Source organism: Silurus meridionalis, chromosome 12, assembly GCF_014805685.1.
Source record: "Silurus meridionalis isolate SWU-2019-XX chromosome 12, ASM1480568v1, whole genome shotgun sequence".
In the NCBI taxonomy this organism is placed as follows: Eukaryota; Metazoa; Chordata; class Actinopteri; order Siluriformes; family Siluridae; genus Silurus; species Silurus meridionalis.
The window spans coordinates 26,496,981-26,519,629 of NC_060895.1; the positions used below are offsets into that span (position 1 = coordinate 26,496,981).

The 22,649-nt window shown below is 44.0% G+C and overlaps 1 pseudogene; it reads right to left on the reverse strand.

Moving 5' to 3' along the window:
* Nucleotides 1-15,680: 15,680 nt before the first annotated feature.
* Nucleotides 15,681-18,440, reverse strand: LOC124394342 (annotated as a pseudogene).
* Nucleotides 18,441-22,649: the final 4,209 nt, after the last annotated feature.

Here is a 22,649-nt window from a genome sequence, read left to right on the forward strand (position 1 = left end):
GGTGGAGAAGGTGGAGGAGTTCAGGTACCTGGGGTCAACAGTGCAGAGTAATGTAGAGTGTGTTAGAGAAGTGAAGAAAAGAGTGCAGGCAGGGTGGAGTGGGTGAAGAAGAGTGATAGCAGGAGTGATTTGTGATAGAAGAGTATCTGTGAGAGTGGAAGGGAAAGTTTATAGGACTGTGGTGAGACCTGAGATGTTGTATGGATTAGAGACGGTGGCATTCATTAAAAGACAGGAGGTGGAGCTGGAGGTAGCAGAGCTGAAGATGTTGAGATGTTCATTGGGAGTGACGATGATGGACAGGATTAGAAATGAGTTTATTAGAGGGACAGCACATGTAGGACATTTTAAAGACAAGGTGAGGGAGGTGAGATTGAGATGGTTTGGACATGTGCAGAGGAGGGACATGGGGTATATCAGTAGGAGAATGCTGAGGATGGAGACACCAGGAAGGAGGAAAAGAGGAAGACCAAGGAGGAGGTTTATGGATGTGGTGAGGGAAGACATGCAGGTAGTTGGTGTGAAAGAGGCAGATGTAGAGGGCAGAGGGGTGTGGAGACCGATGATCCGCTGTGGCGCCCCCTACTGGGAGAAGCCGGAAGAAGAAGGAGAAGATATATAATAATATTAATATTTATATATTATTTTATAAGTAACAGCATACACAATACCAAAATGCAGTGGAAATTATATTATAGCTACCATAAAAAGAATAGAGAAAGAAAATTATATTTAAAAAAAAAGATATTTAAAACCAGAATATAAAATAAAAATTTAAAAAGAGAAATGGAAGACAAATGGCAGAGAACACAAATGGCAGTGTTTAATACACAAACACTGAGACGTCTTTAATAATGTGTGTGACAAAATCTAATCACAAATGTACTTTATTCAGGACACAATAGAAGCCAGTATGATAGATAGATAGATAGATAGATAGATAGATAGATAGATAGATAGATAGATAGATAGATAGATAGATAGATAGATAGATAGACTTGTATTAAGAGGATGAGTTATTCCTGTTGTTCTCCAGCAGAGGGCGACACAGAAGTACAGAGGTGCCCACCTGGTCTGATTTTCAGGTATCTTGTATCTGTGGTCAGATTTTATTATCAAGCATCACACTCGCAATTAAAGATAATTCCAAAATAAAAAACACCCAAAATTGATTGTAATCAGCATGTATTTGCATATTTACAGTAATACACATTTATTATTAGGAAAAGAGGAAGGACAAGGAGGAGGTTTATGGATGTGGTGAAGGATGACAAGTCAAGTTTATTTCTATAGCGCTTTTCACAACAGACATTGTCTCAAAGCAGTCAAGGTGAACGGTGTGTATTTATCCCTGATGAGCAGCCGTGGCAACTGTGGCAAGGAAAAACTCTCTTAGATGTTATGAGGAAGAAACCTTGAGAGGAACCAGACTCAAAAGGGGAACCCATCCTCATTTGGGTGACATCAAGAGTTTGATCATAAATCTTTCAACAATACAGAACACTGGAGAGTGAGAACTAACATGAGCACTGGAGTATAAGATAATAAGTAAATGTTCTTTCTACAGTCTTTGATATAAAAGTAGGAGCTACTGAGCTCAACATTTGTGATCATCACAGATCCAGCAACAGCTTCTCCATGCCAGAGCCTTTTAACACTCCAGGAAGTCCAATGTCAAACTCCACACATGTAGTGGGATCCAATTGGCACTGGTACGTCTCTAGATGGTTCGGGATGTTTGCGAGTTCGGCATCTACTTCTTCAAAGGTCCATAATCTTCACGAGGTGGGACGTGACTGGAGCTGGAGCAACCTCAGGAAGCCTCGGGATGGGGCGAGAAAGAGAAGCAGTGGAGAGAAATTAGCATATATACCTACTGTAATAACCTATATAAAACGTAATAACCTACTGAGTCCCGAACACTGATTGGAAGGTTGTTCCAAAACTGTGGGGTTTATAAGAGAAACATCTGCCCTCTGCTGGAGTCTTCATTATTTGAGGTACCAACAAATAGCCTGCACCTTTTGATCTAAGTAGGCGTGGAGGATCATACTGGTACAGAAGTTCACTCAGATACTGCGGCGTGAGAGCGTTAAGTGCTTTATACATCAGTAGTAGTATTTTATAATCAGTGTGAGATGTAATTGGGAGCAGTGTAGATGATTAAAACAGGGCTGATGTGATCATATTTCCTAGATCTAGTGAGGACTCTTGCTGCTGCATTCTGAACTAACTGAATTTATATTGTAGTTTGTGGATTTGTGTTGTGCAGTGACAGTGACGTGTACATGGTGTAATGTTCTCTTTTTATCACACCCTCAAGGATATGGCATAATAAACACCTTTTGGATTGAGCTTCTAGACACAGGATGTATCTCTTTGATCTATACAGAGATTCAGTCCAGCTTAGATTCTCTGGACCAGCACTCCTCTATTCATCCCTCCATCCTGTACCTCACACACTCATTCCTCCATCCTCTACCTCACAGGTCAATATCAAACCTCCCCTTTATCTCTAAGATTCTAGAAAAGGTTGTAGCACAGCAGTTCTGCTCACATCTACTGAGGAACAACATTTATGAAATGTATCAGTCAGGATTTCGGCCTCATCATAGCACAGAGACGGCACTAGTTAAGGTGGTAAATGACCTGTTATTGGCCTCTGATCAGGGTTTTGTCTCTTTACTTGTTTTGCTCGACCTCAGTGCAGCTTTTCACACCATTGATCATCTCCTGCTTGCTGGACTTGAGAACGATGCTGGAATAAAGGGAACAGCTCTCTCCTGACTCAGGTCTAATCTGACTGGTGAAAAGGTGAGTTCTCCACACTCTCTGCGGTAAAGTTTGGTGTTCCGCAAGGATCTGTCTTAGGCTCACTGCTTTTCTCTTTATATCTGCTGCCTCTGGCTGAAATTATACATTCGCTTCCATTGCTATGCTGATGATACACAGCTGTATATTTCAGCAAAGCCAGATGAGAGAGATCAGCTTAACAATGTTGAAGAGTGTGTAAAGGACATTACATAAATAGCATTTAGCAGATGCCCTTATCCAAAGCAACTTACAACTGAGCAGTTGATGATTAAGGGCCTTGATCAAGAGCCCAGGAATAGCAGCTTGGTGGTGCAGAGATTTTAACCTATTAGACATTGGTTGACAATGCTTGATAACGTCCTTCTGCTCAAGACAGAAGTACTTTTACTAGGACCACATGCATCTAGAAGTAAACTTTCAGATTATGTAGGATCTCTGGATGGTGTTTCTGTCTCAGTGTGTACAGCAGTCAAAGACCTTGCTGTAATTATTGAGTCTTTCCTTTGAAGCTCACGTTAATAATATTACCAGCGTCTCCTTCTTTCACCTTAGAAATATTGCTAAAATTAGAAATATGATATCACATTTCCGGCTGTGTGGTCTCCTGATCCCTGGATGTTGGGGTCCAGTCATGATTCGAACTGTTATGTTGTCTTTTGTCCACTAGATGTACTCATTGTACCCATGTCATGTTCCTCCATGTCTGTACTGCAGGGGTAGTGTTCATAATCAGTATTATTGTGAAGATTTTTAGGAGTTCAAGCATTATTATTATTACTGTTATTATTTTTCCACCCTAAAACTGATCGTGCAGACTAAACAGTAAGGCCTAGAGAGTAGAGCTTAATCTGGGGAAAGGTTGACAAAGTATTAACCCAATTGGCCAAGACCTTGGACTGTTTTTCGGACTGTGTTTTTGCCTTTGCCCCAGTTGCTCTGTCTGCCTGCTCTCTGATTTTTTTCTGGACTGTTTGAACTGTTTTCCCCCTGCCTGTTTCATTAATTAAAAACTGTTTTCATCACTCACTTGCATGCATCCTGCATTCTGGTCCAGTCTCCCAACTGCCTGTACTCACTGACAGTCCTGGGTTTTTTGCCAAATTGGAACCACATTAGTGCAGAGATGTTTGCTGTTTAGTGCCTGTCAATTATTGAAAAAACTTTGCACTTTCTACTTACTGTTTAAAGGATTGCCAAAATGTTCAAAGTTGGCAGGTCACTTTGACAAAAATGGTTATAACTCATGAACGGAATTGAGATATGTTTACCATGTGTAGACAACATTACCAGAGGCGTATTACAACAAACCTTTTTCTGCTCTGCTCTCTAGTTACCTGGTTTGGACTCTGGACTGTTTTTTGGTTTGTGTTTTGCTCTGCCCTGTATTGCTCAGTTTGCTGATTTTTTTGCCCTGTTTTGGTTTTGGTTCTCTCTCTGCATTGCCCTGTTCGCCTGTGTTAAGACCCTTGACTGTTTTTTGGACTTTGTTTATGCCTGTGCTCTATAAAAGCCTGTATTTTCACCTAACTCCTGCTCGCATCCTGCATTTGGGTCCTCCTATCCAGTCACTCACCCAGTCACACCCGCACCTGAGTTTCTGACAGAATAATCTGGCCGTGCACCCAGTCCCATGTGTATCGTGTCCCCCAAGAGTTTCTGACACAGAGACTGTAGGAGCCATAGAAAGTACTGATGTTGCTGCAAGAATTGTGAATTCATGACTGGGTGCTAATTCAGTAGCCACTATTTTTGTTTTTAAAGTAAATTTTCTAACTGGGTTGGAAGAATACAACATAAAGTAATAAAACTCTAAGATTGTTTGCCTTTTGTTAAAATATCTGAAAAGATCTAAAGTAAATTGTCTAAGGGACAACATTTAAAGCCTTCTGAATCTAAACGTTTTGGAAACAAAATTTTAATTAAACTAATTGTTTGTCTATGTAACACTGCTGATTTAAATCTGCTTAACACCGTTAGTTCTGCCTTTGAGCGCACATCTGCTGTACGGTCATGGCTGAGTCTATGCAAATCAAGGATAATGCCCCTGAACAGAAAAGCATGAAACAGAACCTCCAAATGTAACCATTAATGAGATGATGGAGCATCTGTATGATTATCTGAATGGCACAAAGACGTGTAAAAAAAAATATGGCATTAAACATTCAAAAAATGGATCATGGAACTTGTAGGATATTAAAAGGACAAACAAAAATTGGATTATTTGCAAATTTGGGCAAACAAATTCGACAATATTTGCACAAGTGTGACTGACAAACTACACTGAGATCAGTGCAGAAAAGGCAAAAGTTCGAGCACTAGCTGAACAACTGAAAAATGTAAAGGACACTGAAAGACTCTTAAAAGATAGGCTGTTAAAGCTGCTTTTCAAACAATTGAAATCAAAAGATTGTTTCAGAAGGAAAATGCCTCTCATAAGTTCCAGCAGCAAGGTAAAGAAAGAGTCGCTCTACCCATCTAAAGACTTCAAAAAGATTGAAAACCAACATCGTTATCAACTTGGAGCTCTGATGACAGTGATGTCAAACTTAAAACATATGGTCATGTCTTTAAGGACAGCATAAAGGTTAGACTTGCTCCAGTAATAGTCAAAAAGAGAAGGACTGAAAGTGAAGTGGACAACGAGGAGGAGTATGAGGAAGGAGGTGAGAGACGAACTTTATTATAAAAATAAACTGTTAAGAAACACTTTCCATGTAAAACATACCAGCCAGCCTCACCAGAGCAAGTGGTCAAAGGAATTGCCAGATGTGTACAAACAACCACGAAAAGTCTGGCAAGTTCTTCAGTGCTTGCAGTAAATCTATACCTTGCATTCACTGGACGGAGTAATGATACTAAATGTCAACCTAAGGGACAGTGATAAAAATAGATTAATGAAAATTGTTGAAAACAGAGTAGGTGAATCAAGAAAACATTGAGGCAGGATGGGAAGCTGTAATAACCTTCTTGTTTGAACTAAAACCTGCATAAGCAATATTTAATTATAAGCAAAATTTAATTGGATTAAAATTACCTCATGCATGCAGAAGGAAGTGTTGCAGAAGTGAAACAATGCTTTAGACAAACCTGGCACACTCAGACATACTGGGAGACCATCCTGTTTTGTGTCTTTTGATGTGGCACTATGACACTCTGGCATGAAACCCCCTAATATAAGTGTAAAATGTGGGACCCATTCTTTTATTGTATGCAGATGTCAAAGGTTGAAAGGAGTGCCTGGGACATAAAATCCAGCTGATAAAACAAATTATCCTACCCAGACACTACAACACAGAGCGAAAATACTGGTCAGAGACATTATTCCTCGATGGAGGTTACCAGAATGCATAGATTCGGACCAGGGAACACACACAGCTGCAGTGTGCAAAGAACTATGCCAAATGTTGAACATCCAGTGGTCATTACACTGCCAGAAGCCTTACCCACTGTCTTTTTCTTCTTCTTCTTTCGGCTTCATATACTGTAAATAAGCTTCAGTTAGTTCAGAATGCAGCAGCAAGAGTCCTCACTAGATCTAGAAAATATGAGCACATCAGCCCTGTTTTAATCTTCTACACTGCTCCCAATTACATCTCACAATGATTATAAAATACTACTACTTCTTCTTTTTCTTTTGGCTGCTCCTATTAGGGGTCGCCACAGCGGATCATCCGTCTCCACACCCCCGTTCTTTACATCTGCCTCTTTCACCCCAACTACCTGCATGTCTTCCCTCACCATATCCATAAAACTTCTCTTTGGTCTTCCTCTTTTCCTCCCTCCTGATGGCTCTATCCTCAGCATTCGCCTACCGATATACCCCATGTCCCTCCTCTGCGCTGTCCCTCGCATAAACTTGTTTCTAATCCTGTCCATTCTCGTCACTCCCAACGAAAACCTCGACATCTTCAGCTCTGCTACCTCGAGCTCCACCTCCTGTCTCCTGCGAGTTCCGTGTTTGTATTTCTCTCGGCGTTTTCAAACAAACTTTACTATTTATCTATCCTATTTTCCTCCTTTAATAATCCTAAATTGTTTTTGTCTTCCCGACTTATGCCTGTAGTTAGTTAACTCGACTATCACTAGTGTTGACTATATTCATTGCCTCTCATTTTATCATATCTCTGCATCTTAACTCTGTTCGTGATTATAAGCACTATGCCAGCTGTGTGTCTGCCTCTGAGCGCATGTGAGGACTAGTTCGAGTTGCAAACGGTGGAGTTGGAGATGGAGGCTTTGGAGAAACAGATTCGCAAGCTGCATGCAAAGCATTCCCAGCTGCGAGAGCGGAAAGCAGCGCTGGAAACATCCCGGGCGGACGCGCACTCATCCCAGGTAAATTCCCGGGTGGAACCTAACGCTCCCAGCACCTCAACTCCGCGTGTTTCATCGTGCAGCACATCGCCCACAACAAGGATCGTAGTGTCAGGACCTCTTCCCACTTAACAGTGAGGGGCTGAGAAGTTTAGTAGACTCCTTGCACTAAATGAATGGTTACAGTCATGGTGTCGAGAGCACAAACTTCTCTTTGTTAATAACTGGAACTGTTTCTGGGAGCGTCCTAGGTTTTTCTGCCCTGATGGCCTGCACCCCAGCAGAGTTGGAGCAGCAGTGCTATCAGATAACATCTCTAGGATACTTCACACCATCTGACTGGTAAGACATCAGGAAATCTTCAACTATGAGAACACGCATACAACAAACCAAATAGTTACAAGTTCACACACAGCCCAGTTTATAGAAACCATATCTATTCCTCGTGTAGCAAAACCAAGAATTAAATACACAAGATCCAGAAATAATCTTATTACAGTTAAAACTGAAAAATGCCAGATAAACAAACACAACAAAGTTCTAAAGTTTAGTCTTTTAAACATTAGATCACTTGCACCCAAAGCACTGATTATAAATGAAATGATCACAGATAATAATCTCTCAGCACTGTGTCTCACTGAGACCTGGATTAAACCAGGTGATTATATGGGTCTTAACGAGTCTACACCGTCAGGATATGTTTAAAAGCATGAGCCCCATCAGACTGGTCGTGGGGGGCCTCTTTATAGTGCCTCTCTTAATGTTAGTCAGAGATTAGGATTCAGCTTTAAATCATTTGAAGTGCTCGTTCTTAAAGTTGTACTTTCAGACATACATAGAAAACTCACTCTGGTCACCGTTTACAGACCCCCAGGGCTCTACTCTGATTTTCTTCAAGAGTTTGCTTGTTTTCTTTCAGACCTCTTGATCAATTTTGATAAAGTTCTGCATGTAGGAGATTTTAATATTCATGTAGATGATGTAAACGATGCTCTAGGATTATCATTTGTCGATTTATTAAACTCTTTTGGGGTTAAACAAAACGTAACCAGACCAACTCACCATTTTAACCACACACTAGACTTAATAATATCCCACGGAGCAGACGTCACTGATATACAGTACAGACCAAAAGTTTGGACACACCTTCTCACACTTCTTTTTAGCAAAGCCTACACATAACACACATCACATATCATAACCTTGTGCTCCAGAACATCTGATCACATGCACATTATCAACTTGTGCTGTTAATATCATGAACAGCAGCTACGCTAATTCCTCTCCACTGCTTCTCTTTCTCTCCCCATCCTGAGACACCCTGAGGTTTGGCCAGCTCCAGTCACCTCCCACCTCGTGATGATTACGGACCTTTGAAGAAGTAGATGCCGAACTCGCAAACATCCCGAACCATCTAGAGACGTACCAGTGCTATCTGGATACCGCTACATGTGTGGAGTTTTGACATTGGACCTCCTGGAGTGTTTAAAGGCTCTGGCATGGAGAAGCTGATGCTGGATCTGTAATGATCACAAATGCTGAGCTTATAAAACTAGGAGCTACTAACCATATAGACTGTATAAGACTGCAGAAAGAACATCACTTATAATCTTATACTCCAGTACTCATGTTAGTTCTCACTCTCCAGTGTTCTGTATTGTTGAAAGATTTATGATCAAACTCTTGATGTCACCCAAATGAGGATGGGTTCCCCTTTTGAGTCTGGTTCCTCTTAAGGTTTCTTCCTCATAACATCTAAGGGAGTTTTTCCTTGCCACAGTCGCCACGGCTTGCTCATCAGGGACAAATTCACACCATCCACCTTAACTGTTGATTTGTGTAAAGCTGCTTTGAGACAATGTCTGTTGTGAAAAGCGCTATACAAATAAACTTGACTTGACTTGACTTGACACTGAAGGCATCAAAACTATGAATGAACACGTGGAATTATATATGGAATTATATACATAACAAAAAAGTGTGAAACAACTGAAAAATGTCATATTCTAGGTTCTTCAAAGTAGCCACCTTTTGCTTTGATTACTGCTTTGCACACTCTTGGCATTCTCTTGATGAGCTTCAAGAGGTAGTCACCTGAAATGGTCTTCCAACAGTCTTGAAGGAGTTCCCCGAGAGATGCTTGGCACTTGTTGGCCCTTTTGCCTTCACTCTGCGGTCCAGCTCACCCCTAAACCATCTCGATTGGGTTCAGGTCCGGTGACTGTGGAGACCAGGTCATCTGGCGCAGCACCCCATCACTCTCCTTCTTGGTCAAATAGCCCTTGATGCCTTCAGTGTGACTCTACAATTTTCATAGTCATGAAAATAAAGACAACTCTTTGAATGAGAAGGTGTGTCCAAACTTTTGGTCTGTACTGTAGATATTTTACCTCAGAGTGATGACATCACAGACCATTACCTCATAGTGTACACACTACCGGTAGAGCAGATTAGCCGTGTTTCACCAAGCTATCGACTTGGTAGGACTATTGTTCCGACCACTAAGGACAGATTCATAAATAACCTGCCTGATTTATCTCAATTTCTCACTAAACCCATAACTGCTAATAATCTTGATGAAATGGTTAACAACATAGACCTTATCCTCACTAGCACATTAGACACCGTTGCCCCCATCCGGTTAAAAAAGGTTAGAGAACAAGCACCTGCACCTTGGTATAATAGTCATACGCATACCCTCAAGAGAACAACACGTAATCTGGAGAGAAAATGGAGGAAAACTAAATTGGAGGTATTTAGAATTGCGTATAATGACAGTATGTTTAGCTACAGACAGGCGCTAAAAGCTGCTAGAGCTGAACACCTGAGCGAACTCATAGAAAATAACAAAAACCATCCCAGGTTCCTTTTCAGTACAGTAGCTAAACTAACTACAAATCAGGGATCTGAAAAATGTGTTCCATCACAGTTTAGTAGTGAGGACTTTATGAACTTCTTCACTGAAAAAATAGATAACATTAGAAAAACAATTGTGGCAGATCAACCTCTGAGGCCATCTCCTGACACAGTCTCACCTTCAACTCCACAACTCCACTGTTTTACATGTACAGGACAGGAGGAGCTGCATGATCTTATCACCAAAGCTAAATCAACAACATGTCAGTTAGATCCCATTCCAACTAAACTACTGAAGGAAGTGTTATATACAGCTGGTGAGCATCTTCTCAATATTAGTAACTCCTCACTATCGTTAGGTCACGTCCCTAAATCCCTCAAGCTAGCGGTTATTAATCCCCTCATTAAAAAACCTAATCTGGATCCAAACACGTTATCAAATTACAGACCAATTTCCAATCTCCCATTTATGTCTAAGATTTTGGAAAAGATTGTCGCTGCCCAGTTCTTTTCCCACTTGCAAGAGAACAATATCTTTGAGGAGTTTCAGTCAGGTTTCAGGCTCCATCATAGCACAGAAACTGCCCTAGTTAAAATCACTAATGACCTGTTTTTAGCTTCAGACCAAGGCTTCATCTCGCTGTTAGTTTTACAAGATCTTAGTGCTGCGTTAGACACTATAGACCAGACATGGGCAAACTACGGCCTGTTGGATTTATAAATCCGGCCCGCCGAACGTGAGTCAAGTCAAGTCAACAGACTTTTCACAACAGACATTGTCTCAAAGCAGCTTTACACAAATCAACAGTGAAGGTGAATGGTGTGTGTTTATCCCTGATGAGCAAGCCGTGGCGACTGTGGCAAGGAAAAACTCCCTTAGATGTTATGAGGAAGAAACCTTGAGAGGAACCAGACTCAAAAGGGGAACCCATCCTCATTTGGGTGACATCAAGAGTTTGATCATAAATCTTTCAACAATACAGAACACTGGAGAGTGAGAACTAACATGATTACTGGAGTATAAGATTATAAGTGATGTTCTTTCTGCAGTCTTATACAGTCTATATGGTTAGTAGCTCCTAGTTTTATGAGCTCAGCATTTGTGATCATCACAGATCCAGCATCAGCTTCTCCATGCCAGAGCCTTTAAACACTCCAGGAGGTCCAATGTCAAAACTCCACACATGTAGCGGGATCCAAATGGCACTGGTACATCACTAGATGGTTCGGGATGTTTGCGAGTTCGGCATCTAATCCTTCAAAGGTCCGTAATCATCACGAGGTGGGAAGTTTGCTGACGACACTGTTGTGGTGGGCCGGATCTCCAACAACGACGAGATGGCCTACCTACAGGAGGTTAAAAACCTGGAGAGATAGTGCCAGGTGAACAACCTTCTCCTGAACGTCAGCAAGACTAAGGAGTTGATCGTGGACTTCAGCATGAAGCAGGAGCGGTCATACCAACCGCTAAACATCAACAGGACCCCAGTGGAGAGAGTGGACAGTTTCCGGTACCTTGGTGTTCACATCACACAGGACCTGTCTTGGTCCTGTCACACCAACACCATGGTGAATAAGGCCCGGCAACGTCTGTACCATCTGAGATGCTTAAGGGACTTTAAACTTCCCTCTCAGGTGCTAAAGACTTTCTACACCTGCACCATTGACGCGTTCTGACGGGTAGCATCACTTACTGGTTTGGGAACAGCACCATGCAGGACAGGCAAGCCCTCCAGAGGGTGGTGCGTTCAGCTGAACGTACCATCCACACCGAGCTGCCTAACATGCAGGACATCTACAGCACGTGGTGCAGGACCAGAGTCAGGAAGATTATGAAGGACCTCAGCCATACCAACAATGGACTCTTCTCTGTTGCGTTCAGGGAAATGCTTCCGCTCCCTGAAAGCAAACACAAAGAGAATGAGGAGGAGCTTCTTCCCGCAGGCCATTCGGAGTTTAAACCAGGAAACACCCAGGATCTAAAAAACTGGCCCACTCTCTCCATCATCAGACCTTTTTTGCCTGCACATATCTCACTTTTCGTGCTACGACACTTGAGACACTGGACTCGCACAGCACAGTGCACTTTACATTTCATATTTTTTATATTCTTATTTTTATACCACTCCATTCCGCACAAGGACACTTTACACCACACCAGACCGCACACGGACACTTTATGGACAATCAAAAACCATGCTTAACTTGTTTACTGTTGTTTACTGTTTAACTGCACACTGCCATAAGCATGTTTTGTATAATAATATATATATATATATATATATATATATATATATATATATATATATATATATATATATCCTCATATATATATATATATATATATATATATATATATATATATTTTTTTTTTTTTTTTTTATATAGTTTTTTACTTTATTTATCTGCCTTCTTTTTTTTTGTTTTTATATATTTTTTTTTTATTCTCCTTTTTCACCCCATTTTATTTCCTAATGCCGGACCGTCATAAAAAGCATTTCACTGCATGTCGTACCCTGTATGTATGTGTATGTGACAAATAAAATTTGATTTGATTTGATTTGATGTCCATGAACAAATATGATATAATATTTTTAAAGGATGAAATTGAAATTGATAATTTATCCAGTTTGAGGGTATTTTGCAAAGCATTCCAGTCGCGAGCGGCAGCAGATTGAAGAGATGCAAGACCAAATGCAGAGTTGGTTTTAGGAATGCTTAATTGAAAATGAAGTGAGGACCGGGTGTTATATGTGACAGGCTTTAGCTGCAGCAAGTGACCTAAGTAAGGAGGTGAGTGCCCGAGAAGGGTCTTATAAATAAAGGTGAACCAGTGAATTTTACGGCGATTGTGAAGGGAGGGCCAGTTAACAAATGAATATAAAGCACAGTGGTGTGTATTGAAAGGAGCATTTGTGGCAAACCTGATAGCAGAATGGTAAAGAACATCAAGTTTTGATAGGGTGGACTTGCAAGCAACCCTATATATAGTGTCTCCATAATCTAACATGGGTAGAATGGTCATTTGAATAAAAATAATTTTGGCAGAAGTGGTGAAGGAAGAGCGGTTTCTGTAAAAGAAACCAAGCTTGGCTTTGACCTAAGATTGCAGCTTTGATATGTGGATAGAGAAAGAGAGTGAAGTTTCCAACCAGATGCCCAAGTAGTTATAAGCAGTGACTTGTTCTAAAATAGCCCCCTTGCAGGTGGTGATGTTAAGGGCAGGAGGAGGCATAGTACCCCTACGGCAAAACCACATGCTTTTTTTTGTTTTGGTGGTATTGAGAGTGAGTTTGAGTTGTGTAAAAGACTGCTGTAGTTGGTAAAAGCTATGTGGCAGGGTAACTTTAGGTTACTTTTTTTACAGTTTAAGTGTAGATTAAAAACATATCTTTTTAGCAAAGCCTACACATAACATACGTCTCACATCATAACCTTGTGCTCCAGAACATCTGATCACATGCACATTATCAACTTGTGCTGTTAATATCATGAACAGCAGCTACGCTAATTCCTCTCCACTGCTTCTCTTTCTCTCCCCATCCCGAGACACCCTGAGGTTTGGCCAGCTCCAGTCACCTCCCACCTCGTGATGATTACGGACCTTTGAAGAAGTAGATGCCGAACTCACAAACATCCCGAACCATCTAGAGACGTACCAGTGCCATTTGGATCCCGCTACATGTGTGGAGTTTTGACATTGGACCTCCTGGAGTGTTTAAAGGCTCTGGCATGGAGAAGCTGATGCTGGATCTGTGGTGATCACAAATGCTGAGCTCATAAAACTCGGAGCTACTAACCATATAGACTGTATAAGACTGCAGAAAGAACATCACTTATAATCTTATACTCCAGTAATGATGTTAGTTCTCACTGTCCAGTGTTCTTTATTGTTGAAAGATTTATGATCAAACTCTTGATGTCACCCAGATGAGGATGGGTTCCCTTTTTGAGTCTGGTTCCTCTCAAGGTTTCTTCCTCATAACATCTAAGGGAGTTTTTCCTTGCCACAGTCGCCACGGCTCGCTCATCAGAGACAAATTCACACCATTCACCATCACTGTTGATTTGTGTAAAGCTGCTTTGAGACAATGTCTGTTGTGAAAAGCGCTATACAAATAAACTTGACTTGACTTGACTTGACGTAACCCCGGTTCTCTGATAACATGAGTGAGGTATCTCACTATGGGAATCGCCTCGGGCGTGACCAATCCTGGAAGCATCAATCACACCACGTCTGTCGGCTGACAGACCAATCACGACAGTGATGCGGGAGTCCCGCCTCCCTATATACACCGCTGCTGGCGGTCCCTGCCTCATTCTCACATATCTCTTCTCCGCACTGCAAGGAGGGAGTGTGGTGAGATACCTCACTCATGTTATCAGAGAACCGGGTTACGTAAGTAACCTAAAGTTCTCTTTCAAACATTCGTTCGGTATCTCACTATGGGATATAGACAACTCCCGTATTGCAGATATGCTGTCCGAAGCAGGTGTCAACCAACTCAGTGATGTGATAAAAAGAGATAATCCCTCTCACTGAAGAGAGTGGAAAAGTGAGAGAAATGACAAACATCCGAACCACGATGTTTCCATCACCCGTTGTCATTCCCTTACGCATACACGTATACATGACCAAAAACACATCTATATAGACAAATACATGTATATATAATCATACATACAATATATACACAAATATATATTACACACTCAGGACCGAATGAGCCAGCGAAGTTTCTGTGACATCCAGCCTATAAAAACGGACAAAAGTGTGCGGCGAAGCCCAGCATGCGGCCGCACAGATGTCCTGAATCGAAACACTTAAAAAGCGCCCACGGCGGCCAAGCCTCGGGTACTATGAGCCCTCAGTCCTTCCAGAGGGTTGAGACCCACGCTATTATAACACATTATAATAGCCTCCACGAGCCAATGGGACAGGCGCTGTCGGGAAACGGGACTTCCCTTACGGGAAACGACCCATGAAACAAACAGCTGATTACTCCGTCTCAAACCCTTCGTCCTGTCAACATAGTGACGTAACGCACGGACAGGACACAGACAGTGAAGTCGCTCCTCCTCCGCTGAGGAAAAAGGAGGCGGATGAAAAGCCACCAAATCCACCTGTCTGCAGGCGAAAGCTGACTCGCTCACCTTAGGGATAAATGCCGGATTAGTCTTGAGAGCCACTCGCGAGAAATCCGAAGCAAACCGCATACAGGAGTTATGAACTGACAAAGCATGAAGTTCACTAACCCGCTTCGTGGTAGAAAGAGCCAATAACAAAGTGACCTTCAGCGACAGGAGCTTTAAATCAATACTCCCTATCGGCTCAAAAGGAGACTGAGAGAGCGCGCTCAGGACCACTGACAGATCCCATGGCGGAACCAGCGGCTTTGAGAACGTGCTCAGGCGCCGCGCCCCCTTCATAAACCTGCACACGAGCGGGTGATGACCGATAGTATTACCGTCAATCCCTACATGGCATGCAGAAACAGCGGCGAGATAAACCTTAACGGTTAAAAAAGCCCTGCCCTTATCCAAAAGTTCTTGCAAAAAGCACAACACATCTGCCACAGAACAGTGAAAAGGGATGATATGTCTCTGAGCACACCAAAGTTCAAACACACTCCATTTCCTATCATATGCAGAGCGCGTCGAAGCTGCTCTCGCTCTCGCATTCTGAATCGTCTCAATCACCCTCGGAGGCAAACCAGCGACGCTGAGATTCATCCTCTCACGAGCCAGGCCCAGAGAGCTACTCTGTCCGGTGCCGGGTGAAAAATCTCTCCACGCGCTTGCGAGAGGAGATCCCTGCGCAACGGGAGAGGCCAGGGTCGATCGTGCAGGAGTTGGAAAATCTCTGTCAGCCACACTTTCCCTGGCCAGTTTGGAGCGATTAGTATGACAGAGTGACCGCCTTCTCTTACTCTTTGTAGAGTCGGCACGAACAAACTTAGAGGAGGAAATGCGTAAAGCAGAACGTTTGGCCACGGGTGGGCTAACGCATCAACACCCATAGGTGCACCGTTTCTCGCCAGAGAAAAGAACAGAGGGCAATGAGTGTTTTCGTGCGAGGCGAAGAGATCTACGGCGGCCCGGCCGAATCTCTCCCATAACAGGTTCACCACCTGAGGATGGAGAGACCACTCCCCATACAGGGGATTTCCCCTGGACAAGAGATCCGCCCCCGCATTCAACATTCCCGGCACATGAGTCGCTCGCAGCGACAGGAAATGCTCCATGCCTCACACCACGAGATCTCGCGCTAGACGGTGAAGTCGAGGAGAGCGCGTTCCGCCCTGGCGATTTATGTACCCCACCGCCGTCATGTTGTCTGATCTGACCAATACGTGGTGACTCCGAAGAAACTGCATGAAATGTTTCAAAGCTAGAAACACCGTTAACAGCTCCAGAAAGTTTGCGCACCGAAGAGAAACGGGCCATTTCCCTTTCGCTATCCTGCCTTCGCACACCGCACCCCAACCTGCGAGTGACGCATCTGTCGTCACTACTTTCCTTAGGGAAACAGCCCCCAGCGGGGTTCCCGACTCGAGAAAATCGCGACTTCTCCAGTGATGGAGAGTGCGTAAGCACAGTGACGTCACCATCACTTTGCGATTGAGGTGGCGCTTCGGACATAAGCGCTGTGCCGTAACCCAGCATTAAAACTCTCTCATTCGCAACAGTCCCAACGGTATGACAGACACCGCTGAAGCCATCAGCCCCAGCAGGCGTAAACAGAGTCTGAATGGAACTTTCCTTCCTCTCTGGAAAAGAGAGAGACAACTGCTAATCGACCTGACGCGCTCTTCTGATAGAAAAGCCTGATACAGGTCTGAGTTCAATCTGAGACCCTGGTATATTATTTCCTGTGTGGGCACCAAGCAGCTCTTTGTCTCGTTTATCCTGAAACCCAAGCCAGTCAGGTGAGACAGAAGCACACTCATATCCACCTCTGCTTGCTGTCGTGACGGAGTGCAGAGGAGGAGATCGTCCTTCGACACATTTGGTAAAGATCCGCGGAGCTAGAGCCAGCCCGAACGGAACCTCCGAATATTCGTAGGCTGTGCCCTGATAGGCAAAGCGTAGGAATTTTCTGTGTGCCGGATAAATGCTTATGTGGTAATACGCGTCCTTCAGATCCACTGACGTAAACCAGTCTCTGGGACGAATAACACTGTACAAAGCTTTCAAAGTGAGCATCTTGAACTTGTACTTTCTGAGGTGTTTGTCCTCTCGCAGCACCGATCGAATTACCCCTTTGCTCAGTAAGGAGGTTATTTCGTCCTCCAAAACCTGAGCAGATTCGCCCTCTGCTGTCGACCAAATCACGCCGCTGAAAAGCGGTGGTCTCACGGCAAATTGCAGGCGATATCCCCGCTGTATGGAATACACCCAATGACGAACTGCGCATGCGCGCCAACTCTCCGCGAGCAGAGAGCGGGCCTCTGTGGTTTCGCTGACAGACGGCGCGGTGGCACCATCTGGCGGCGGAGCCGGGGGTTGCAACTCTGGTTCGAGTTTTATTATTGTGTGTGTGGATTTTTTCACTTTTCTCTTTATCACACGCCTGTGCCTCGGCCCACTGCCTGGATGCACAGAACAAATCTTTAATTAATTTTGACGAACATGGAACATTCTGCTCTCTCTCTTGCATGACCCCGCGGGCGGAGAGGGGAGAAGTAACTTTCCGGGCACTGGGTGAACTGGTGCCAACACTCCAACCGGAGAAATTTTGTTCGTCGAACACAGTCTTTGAAACGCTCCCCAACACCTTTTCGCTGGAGGGGGAGGACAAGACTCCTGAGATGAGTCGAGGGGTGCTACAGAAACTCAGAGAGTGCTGCCACCTCTTTTTTGACCCAAAATCAGACCACAGGCTAGGTCGCCCGCCTTTTCTTCCCTCCCTGAGGGTCCGCTGGGCGATGCCTAGCAGCTGCTGCTGCAAAAGAGGTCTTGTTCCTGGGCTGGGGCTGTTTCTGGCGAGCCTCCCTGCGCATTGACTGCTGGGGTGGGGGTTGCCTAGGAGCCCTGAAACCAGGCTGTCTCTCTCTGGATGCAGGGGCGAAATATGAACGTGCGGGTTGGGGAGGGCGAGCAGGAGGCTTTCTTGGGAGGCATGCCTCAAAAGCTTCACCATCCTTCTTGCGAAGGTCGCATTGCTGGCGCATATTCGCCACCGCAGCCCTGAAAAGGGCTTTTGGCTCTATCAGGGCATCAAGGAACTCCACCTTCTCCCTCTCCGATAAGCCCGTCAAACCCAACCACAGGGCCCTTTCGCCTACCACAGCGAGGCCCATGCTGCGGCCACAGCTCTGGACCGCTCCCCTAGAGGAACGCAGGTTGAGATCTGCAATGACGCAGATTTCTTCCCACAAGGTAGAATCTGGAGATCCAGCATCAATCTGCCTCCTCATCTCTTCCATGAGCTCTGCCTGGTAAGCCGTGAGCATGGAGGTGGCATTCAGAGCTCTAACCGCCAGGGCCGAGGAGCGGTAGATCTTCTGAAAAAGGGAGGCGGATCCCCAAAGCCTCCATATCGTGCACCTCCAGTCTAGAGAAACCCTTAACGGGCACTCTATGCGAGAAGGGTTTGTCCCAAAAACGACGCATTTCTGTGACACACGCCGGTACAGCAGGAATCAGCTGCTTAACTGGGGAAGTGCGCGATGGCAGCCTCTTCCCGTCATATAAATCCCTCTCAGCGTCGGAATGCACCTGCTGAGACGGCCATTCGATGGAAAGTTTTTTGGCCGCTCTCCTACACACCTCCACGAGGTCCAGCTCACCTGGCATGGGGGAAGGGCCTGTAGCACTTCCAGGCCTGGAGAGAAGATCAGGAGGGAGGATAGCATCCTCCTCATCGTCCTCCAAATCCTCCTCCAAAAAATGAGCGACCTCATCATCTTCCTCTTCCACACCCTTGTTATCCAGCAGAGAGTGTGATTCGAAGAGTGAAGGAAGGACAGGAGAAACCTCGTCCATAATCTCTCCCCAGCTGCACTGTGCTTGCGAAGCAGCCTCGTCCCTCTCCGTGGGCAGTGGAGAGTGACAAGGGTCTCCCTTATTCGCGGTTGCGACTCGCAGACGGCGCTCTCGAACCCTTGACGGGAAAAAAGCGCAGTGCAGGCAGCACTCGGGGTTAGCGAGCACGGTTTGAGCGTGCCGAACTCCTAAGCACACGATGCACAGGGGATGAGAGTCTTTTGCCGAGATCGTAGACCCGCATGCACACGGTCGGGATTGAACTTTCCCCGCCGTGCACCCAGATGAACTCGCAGCCGCCATAACGGAGGTGCAATCACCGGAAAAAAAGGAAAACAACGAGATCACCACGACGTGCTTCTCGAAAACGGGTCTCGAACAATAATGTTAATACCGCTGACGCGATGTGAAAAGAAAAATAGCAGAAGGAATATCCGCTGACAGTGGATATTCTCCCAAGAAGCAGCCGCGCTCGGAGACTTACCTTAACGGCCTGTCTGTGAACAGTTAAACGACCACCCCCAGAGGATCTGCTGAGGATAGCTTCCTAAAAGGATCTTCACGGGGAAGAGAACGAGAATGAGGCAGGGACCGCCAGCAGCGGTGTATATAGGGAGGCGGGACTCCCGCATCACTGTCGTGACTGATCGAAAGCCAGACTGTGCCCCGGAGATGATACCGTTCACATTAAGATAATTGATTAGTTGTTTATTGACAAGGTTTTCCAGAATTTTAGACACACATGGCAAGATGGAAATTGTCCTGTAATTATTTAGGTCAGCCTGATCACCGCCCTTATACAGAGGAAGCACAACCGCTTCTTTCCTAGCAGGTGGAATCTCGGCTGTATAAAGGGAGAGGTTAATGAGGGCTGTAAGTGGAGCCGCAATGACAGGGGCAGCAATTTTAATAAAAAAAAGCAGCAAGATCATCTGACCCAGCTGCTTTATTGGGGTCCAGAGCAGTCAGTTCCTTCAAGACTTCCCCCACTAGAACAGGCTGGATGGAAAAACTGTGAGGAGGTGGTAAAAGGTTGCAGGTATTAGAGGCTGCAGTGGCTGTAAAAATAGAGTTTAATGTCTTTGAAACAAAGCCAGCATTTATGAAGTGGTGATTGAATGCTTCAGCCATGGAGTTTTTATTTGGAGTTTTATTAGTGTCATCCAATTTTAGGGACAATGGTATGGTCCGGGGTTTGTTTTCAAGTTTTTTTACCGTATTCCAAAAAGCTTTTGGATTCGCACCACAAAGTGTGAGCTGTTTTTAAAAAAAGCCAGCTTCAGCCTCCTTCACCACTTGTGTGGCCTTGTTCCTGATTTGACAAAATAAAATGTTGTCTTTAACAGAATGTGTCTTGCGTGCGCTGCGCCAGGCCATATTTTTTTGCTGAAGCAGAACCACTAGATCCCGATTAATCCACGGGCTGTTGTGGTTTTTTATACGCATCTTTTTGTTTGGGGCATGTTTGTTGATCACAGCAGTTAAAAGATCTTTAAACAACGACCATGCATCATTCACTGTAGGAATCAGACTGACTCTATACCAACTTACATGATTCAAATCATGTAAGAAGGCTTGAGCGTCATTTTTCAGAATACGTTTAGTAGTGATAGTAGTTGTTTTCTAACACAGGCAATGAAACAGTGGTCGCTGAGATCATTGCAAAAAACACCCGATAGGTACATGTGTGGGGCGTTTGTAAACACAACATCTATCAATGTGGCGTTGTCACAACCTTTTGGGTTATATCTAGTAGGTAGGTTTATGATTTGATGAAGGTTTAAGCAATCAAATTGTTTTACTACTTTCTCAGGGGGCTTAAGCATGTCCCAGTTTAGATAACCAAGTATGATCAACTCGGACCTAGTGAAAGGCGCAAGACCATTGCTCAAGTCCTCTAGGGTACATGCTGGTGCAGATGGAGGGCGATAGCAGCCAGCCACAGATAAAGAAAAACTGTTTGATAATTTCATGTTAAGAACAAGAAGATCTTACTGTTTGGGTATAGACTTTGCCAGGGATATACTACATTGAAGATATTCTTTAGTGAAAATTGCTACCCCCCCACCCTTAGATGACCTATCCTGCCGAAACAGGTTGTAACCAGATAAATACAGGTCAGGATAGAGAATAGAGTTACGCAACCATGTCTCAGTAATTACTAAAATGTCAGGGTTAGAACTTTCAACCCATACTTTAAGCTGGTCCAGTTTAGGTAATATGCTTTGTGCGTTTACATGCAAAAACTTGTTTTGCTCGACCTTAGTGCAGCTTTTGACACCATTGATCACACTATACTGCTTGCTAGACTTGAGAATGTTGTAGGAATAAAGGGAACAGCTCTCTCTTGGCTCAGGTCTTATTTGACTGATCGCTATCAGTTTGTGGATGTAAATGGTGAGTTCTCCACGCTCTATGAGGTAAAGTTTGGTGTTCCTCAAGGATCTGTCTTAGGCCCACTGCTTTTCTCTTTATATATGCTGCCTCTTGGTGAAATTATTCATAAACATGGGATTCGCTTCCATTGCTATGCTGATGACACACAGCTGTATATTTCAGCAAAGCCAGATGAGAGAGATCAGCTTAACAATGTTGAGAAGTGTGTAAAGGACATTAGACAGTGGATGCTTAATAACTTTCTTCTGCTCAACTCAGATAAGACGGAAGTACTTTTACTAGGACCACATGCAGCTAGAAGTAAACTTTCCGATTACGTAGCATCTCTGGATGGTGTTTCTGTTTCAGCATGTACGGCTGTCAAAGACCTTGGTGTGATTATTGACCCGAGTCTTTCCTTTGAGTCTCACGTGAATAATATCACCAGAATCGCCTTCTTTCACCTTAGAAATATTGCTAAGATTAGAAATATGATGTCGTTACAGGATGCAGAAAAACTGGTTCATGCTTTTGTTACTTCTAGATTAGACTACTGTAACGCTTTACTGTCTGGGTGTGCGAGTAAGTGCATCAATAAGCTTCAGTTAGTCCAGAATGCAGCAGCAAGGGTCCTCACTAGATCTAGGAAATATGACCACATCACCCCTGTTTTAATCAGTCTACACTGGCTCCCAATCAAATCTCGCATTGACTATAAAATATTACTACTGACGATAAAGCACTCAATGGTCTCGCACCGCAGTATCTGAGTGAACTTCTGTACCAGTATGATCCTCCACGCCTACTTAGATCAAAAGGTGCTGGCTATCTGTTGGTTCCTCAAATAATGAAGACTACAGCAGGGGGCAGATCTTTCTCTTATAAAGCCCCACAGTTATGGAACAGCCTTCCAATCAGTGTTCGGGACTCAGACACAGTCTCAGTGTTCAAGTCGAGGTTGAAAACGTATTTATTTAGTCAAGCCTTTTATCAGTAGATTTCTCTTAGGTAAAGGCACAGATCTGGAGGGAACATGGATATAGAGTGTTTGGTGAACTGGTATATTTGTATGCTGTCGTCCCCTCACATTCACACGTTCACTCAGGTTTGTTGACGGTGGTGTGGTGGGTCGTCTCTTATCCCAGAGATCCCTCATGTCTGTGTTACCTTCTGGTTCTCCCTTTTAGTTATGCTGCCATAGCGAGTCTTGCCGAGTCCAAACTGCACAGTGACATTAACTTTCGTACACCAATAGTTACACTTAATAATCCATATCCTTCTCTTCCCGTCACCCTCTCTCC